The sequence below is a fragment of the Heteronotia binoei genome, chromosome 4 (assembly GCF_032191835.1).
Source record: "Heteronotia binoei isolate CCM8104 ecotype False Entrance Well chromosome 4, APGP_CSIRO_Hbin_v1, whole genome shotgun sequence".
Taxonomy (NCBI): domain Eukaryota; kingdom Metazoa; phylum Chordata; class Lepidosauria; order Squamata; family Gekkonidae; genus Heteronotia; species Heteronotia binoei.
Window position 1 is genome coordinate 109,494,226 of NC_083226.1, and position 6,512 is coordinate 109,500,737.

The window sequence follows — 6,512 nt, forward strand, 5'->3', positions numbered from 1 at the left end:
TGATAGGAGGAAGGTTGCAGGCCTAGCTTGCCTGGGAAATTATAGATGTTTGTATGCAAATGCTAGAAGTGTTTGAATTAAAATTGGTGAGTTGGAATGTTTAGTATTGGGAGAAAACATAGACATTGTGGGAATTTCAGAAACTTGGAGGAATGAGGCGAATCAGTGGGACACGGTGGTTCCTGGATATAAGTTATATCAGAAGGATAGGGAGGGAAGGGTTGGAGGTAGGGTGGCTCTGTATGTCAGAGAGGGTATACAGTCCAGTAGGACTGGGGTCAGAGAATTAGATACCCTTCTAGAAATGCTTTGGGTTGAAATAAAGGGCCCAAAAGGAAATTTAACTATGGGAGTTTGTTATCGCCCACCAAATCAAAAGATAGAGGACAATTATAATATGATGGAAGAATTAAAGATAGCGGCTAAACATAAAAACTGTGTCGTAATAGGTGATTTTAACTACCTGCAGATTGATTGGGTCAATATGTGTTCTGGTCGAGAGAAAGAGATTGAGTTTCTAGATGCTCTCAATGACTGTGCTATGGAGCAGATGGTCTTAGAACCTACCAGGGGTGGGGCAATCCTGGATTTGGTCCTAAGTAATGCCCAAGACTTGGTGAGAGATGTAAAAGTGATCACACCGCTTGGGAGCAGTGACCATAATGTTATTGATTTCACCATTTGTATAAATAGAGAGTTGCCCCAAAAGACCAGTACAACCACGTTTAACTTTAAAAGGGGTAAATTCTCTGAGATGAGGAAGCATGTGAAGAGGAAACTGAAAGGAAAGGTAAATACAGTCAAAACCTTTGGGGAAGCTTGGAGGCTATTTAAAAGTTCAGTCCTAGAAGCTCAGATAAAATATATACCACAAGTTAGGAAAGGCACAAACAGGTATAAGACAAGGCCTGCATGGTTAACAAACAAAGTAATGGAAGCTGTAAAAGGTAAGAAGGACTCCTTTAAGTGGTGGAAAGCTAGCCCAAGTGAGATTAATACAAGCAAACACAGGCTATGGCAAATCAAATGTAAGACTGTGATCAGGCAGGCAAAAAGGGACTATGAGGAGCATATTGCAAAAACCATAAAGACCAACAATAAAAATTTCTTCAAATATATTAGTAGGAAACCAGCCAGGGAGGCAGTGGGGCCCTTGGATGACCAAGGGGTCAAAGGATTACTGAAGGAGGATAGGGAAATGGCTGAGAAGCTGAATGCATTTTTTGCCTCCATCTTCACTGTGGAAGATGAGAAGATTTTGCCCACTCCAGAACCACTAATTTTGGAAGGGGTGTTGAAATCTGAGTCAGATTGAGGTGACAAGAGAGGAGGTCCTACAACTGATAGACGAATTAAAAAATAATAAGTCATCAGCTCCGGATGGCATACATCCAAGAGTTCTGAAAGAACTAAAAGTTGAACTTGTGGATCTTCTTTAAAACATATGTAATCTTTCATTGAAATCTGCTTCCATTCCTGAGGACTGAAAGGTAGCAAATGTCACCCCCTTCTTTCAAAAGGTTCCAGAGGAGATCCGGGAAATTACAGGCCAGTCAGTCTGACTTCAATACCGGGAAAGTTGGTAGAAACCATTATCAAGGACAGAATGAGTAGGCACATTGATGAACACGGGTTATTGAGGAAGTCTCAGCATGGGTTCTGTAAGGGAAGATCTTGCCTCACTAACCTGTTACAGTTCTTTGAGGGGGTGAACAAACATGTGGACAACGGAGACCCAACTCCTTGACTTCCAATAAACCTTTTGATAAAGTTCCTCATCAAAGGCTCCTTAGAAAGCTCGAGAGTCATGGAGTAAAAGGACAAGTCCTCTTGTGGTACAAAACCTGGCTAATTAATAGGAAGCAGAGAGTGAATATAAATGGGCAGTCTTTGCAGTGGAGGACAGTAAGCAGTGGGGTGCCACAGGGATCACTACTGGGTCCCATGGTCTTCAACTTGTTCATAAATGATTTGGAGTTGGGAGTGAGCAGTGAAGTGGCCAAGTTTGCAGATGACACTAAATTGTTTAGGGTAGTGGGAACCAGAGAGGATTGTGAAGCACTACAAAGGGATCTTAAGTGATTCCGCCATCATACATACTTGCATCTAATAGAATAGCACCAGAAATGTTAATTTTAAATTGGAATGTTTTAAGTTGAATGTTGATTTTAAAATTTGTTGTATAACTTATTGTGCAGATTGATTAGTCACCGCACAGATTGATTGATTGATTGATTGATTGATTGATTGATTGATTGATTGATGGGTTGCTGCACCTCAAAAAGGATATTATAGCATTGGAGAAAATCCAGAAAAAGGCAACTAGAATGATTAAAGGGCTGGAACACTTTCCCTATGAAGAAAGGTTGAAACGCTTGGGACTCTTTAACTTGGAGAAACGTCGACTGCGGGGTGACATGATAGAGGTTTACAAGATAATGCATGGGATGGAGAAAGTAGAGAAAGAAGTACTTTTCTTCCTTTCTCACAATACAAGAACTCATGGGCATTCGATGAAATTGCTGAGCAGACAGGTTAAAATGGATAAAAGGAAGGACTGCTTCACCCAAAGGTTTATTAACATGTGGAATTCACTGCCACAGGAGGTGGTGGTGGCCACAAGCATAGCCACCTTCAAGAGGGGTTTAGATAAAAATATGGAGCAGAGATCCATCAGTGGCTATTAGCCACAGTGTGTGTGAGTGTAATTTTTTTTTGCCACTCTGTGACACAGAGTGTTGGACTGGATGGGCCATTGGCCTGATCTAACATGGCTTCTCTTATGTTCTTCTTATGTTGTTAGCCGCCCTGAGCCTGCTTCGGCGGGGAGGGCGGGATATAAATAAAATGTTGTTGTTATTATTATTATTATTATTATTTGAGGTTCAGTGTGGCCAAGTGCAAAGTAATGCACATTGGGGCCAAGAATGCCAGCTACAAATACAAGTTGATGGGGTGTGAACTGGCAGAGATTGACCAAGAGAGAGATCTTGGGGTTGTGGTAGATAACTCACTGAAAATGTCAAGACAGTGTGCGATTGCAATAAAAAAGGCCAACGCCATGCTGGAGATTATTAGGAAGGCTATTGAAAACAAATCAGCCAGTATCATAATGCCCCTGTATAAATCGATGGTGCGGTCTCATTTGGAATATTGTGTGCAAAAAGGATATTATAGCATTGGAAAAAGTCCAGAAAAAGGGCAATTAGAATAATTAAAGGGTTGGAACACTTTCCCTATGAAGAAAGGGAAAAAATTTGGGGCTCTTTAGCTTGGAGAAACATCGACTGTGGGGTGACATGATAGAGGTTTACAAGATAATGCATAGGATGGAGAAAATAGAGAAAGAAGTCCTTTTCTCCCTTTCTCACAATACAAGAACTCGTGGGCATTCAATGAAATTGCTGAGCATTTGGGTTAAAACGGATAAAAGGAAGTACTTCTTCATCCAAAGGGTGATTAACATGTGGAATTCACTGCCACAGGAGGTGGTGGCGGCTACAAGCATAGACAGCTTCAAGAGGGGGTTCGATAAAAATATGGAGCAGAAGTCCATCAGTGGCTATTAGCCACAGTGTTTATATATATATATATATATATATATATATATATATAAATTTGGCCACTGTGTGACACATAGTGTTGGACTGGATGGGCCATTGGCCTGATCCAACATGGCTTCTCTTATGTTCTTACAGAACCAGAAACAAGCAAGAAATCGTTCTGAAGCAAAGGAAAGCAAAGGAAAGCAAGGAAAACATACAATGCTTGGAGCTTCATGCCTTCATAATGTTGGAATGTTGGACAGTCTCTAATATGTCTTATGTATGCCAAACTTTGGCATCCGTGGCTGAATCAAAGCAAAATTTAGGGGGATGCTCAGTTTTGGAATAACTTTAATCAAACAAAAATAAGATTTATCAGACTCACACTGTCCATTTATAAAGCATGCAGTTCCATTTCCACTGAACTTTATGCAACCCTCCCATTTTTAATGGGCAGGACTGTACTCAAAGTTCATATGGCTGATATTTTGGAGTAGGGCTATCTCTTGCCTTGTCTAGGCTAAAAGTTTATGTTTGCAAATGTTGAGCTTAGATTCCTGGATGTTTTTATTCTCCTACTGCAGCTGAAGATAAGGCATTTGCAAAATGCACAGTCCCTGTTCACAGTTATGAATAGTCAGCATTGGAGCTTATTGTTATTTCCTGTAGCCTTTGAAATTATTGTTAGCATTTTCCTCTTTTGGATCCCTTGATCATTGTAGACAATACAAGTCAATTTAGTTAAATCTAGAAAAAGAGAAGAATGCAAACTCAGATTTCCAATGTGAATTGTATATTACACTTCACTATCAATAATGGGTAACAACCAAGACATTTCCCTGATGTTTTTTGTTCTCATGTCACTTCCTGACCTTTGTCTAGTAAGAGAGATGAGTTGTCACTTTTTCTTCTTTGCTTGCAGAATATCCGTCTGTGGTAAGATCACAAAATATAGTGAATGCCCTACTTAATGTCACTGCAGAATTATGTAATAAAATTTCCAATTTGTTTCTGGATTTTATATATATATATATATATATATATATATATATATATATATATATATATATATATATATATATATATATATATATATATTCCATATGATACTATTTTAGTTGAAGTATGAGTCTAGACGTCTTAAAGTACGTGGCAGGGATTTTGCATTTTGGAAGCAAATTGCCAATATAGCATGATCATGTGGGACTGACTATACTTGTGGCTGCCATGCCTTAGTTATGCTCAAGGGAAGTTGGTCCATTAGGGTGTATGGAGTACTATTTCACAAGTCTTCTCCACTTCCACCCTTGCCATCAGACTAGGGGTGGCAGTCTGTAAGTATCCTTTTTAGTAAGTCTCAATTGGCAGGCAAGTTCCTCCTTCCCCAAGTCCCTCCCAATCGTTATTGGCAGGCCAGTTCCTTTCTATACATATATTCAGCTTTTATTTTACAGGGCACCATGTGAAAGGAACATTTTCATTTGTTGAAACAGTGGAAGATGATGCAGAAACAGTGGCAGATGATAAGTTTTGGGAGGAGACATGATGAGACTGACAGGCCTGGTTAATGGATTCTTATGGACAGGGATCATTTTGTAGAAAATAGGTGGCAGAGCTCATTAGCATAACTCATTCGCATATGCCTCCCCCCCCCAGCCAAAAGCAACTCAATGTAACAAAGGAGAGCCCTGATCAAGGCCTGCTTGGGCTGGCTAGAGAGCCAGCAAGCCCAAGCAGGCCTTGCTCACCTGGGGCTCTCCTTGCCCCCCCTCTTAATAGTCAAAAGGCCAGCAAGCCACCCACCCCCCAAAATCACATAAGAAGTGGAGAAAGGGTGGCACGGGCTTCTTCAGGTGTTAATGAGGGCTGCTGGGGGTGTGGGAAAGCTCCTGGTCGCTAACTGGCTGCCTGCTCTCTTAATCCAGGGATTGTTATGCAGCTGCACCTACTATTCAATGGACAAGGTAGGTGGCGGGGGGGAGGAACATCAGAAAGGCAGGACCAGATCTGGGGAGGGCAGAGGGGGGTGCTTGCCCCGGGCGCTGACAGAGGGGGGCACCAAATTGAATTTGAAGTCCATTGTACTCTCTGGGACCATAAGATAGAGTGGCCCATAAGGGGGTGCCATTTTTTAATTTTGCCCCTCCTCGAAAAACATGTTGATCCGGTCCTGCAGAAAGGTTCAGGAGCTGTGCTCCTGTGAGTTCCTACTGAATTCAAGGCCTGCTTATGGAATTCATTGACCAATCAGGAATTGAGAAGGACAACACAGACCTATCATAGGGTTGCCAGGCAACGTGTGGGAGAGTCCCCTAGTGTAATGACATCACTTGTAGCACTAACTGAAAGTGATGTCAACACAAAAGGGAGATGCTGTAGCCAGTGTGGTGTAGTGATTAGTGTGTCAGACTAGGATCTGAAAGACACAGGTTTGAATCCCTACTCTGCAATGGGAGCTTACTGGTTGACCTTGGGCAAGTCAAAAGCTCTCAGAATAACCTACGTCACAAGGTTGTTGTGAGGGGAAAATGGAGGAGAGGATAATGGTGTAAGCCACTTTGGGTTCCCACTGGGGAGAAAGCAAATAATTAATCTAGTAAATAGTCCAGTAGCACCTTTAAGACTGTGGTGGTCAAAATAGGAGAGTAATGTGAAAATGTATCCTTCAGATCAATGTGCATTAATTTTGCCTTGTTCATTTCCCAGCTACTGACTGTGTAATGCAGCAGTTATTAAAGCCAAGGGAAATCAATTCAAGAGCATATACAGATACCACTTTCTCATTGTTTCTGGGTATGGGTTCTGTAACACATAACTGGGAGTATAGAAATTATCTCAGGAAAAGGATGGCATCTTTTCTTCCAGGATCCTCAACATAAGCATGTCAAGGACTGAATACACATACTTTTTTTTTTTTTTTTTTACAAAACTGTTTTAACAAAAGACCCTTGCCATCTTATTAAAAAC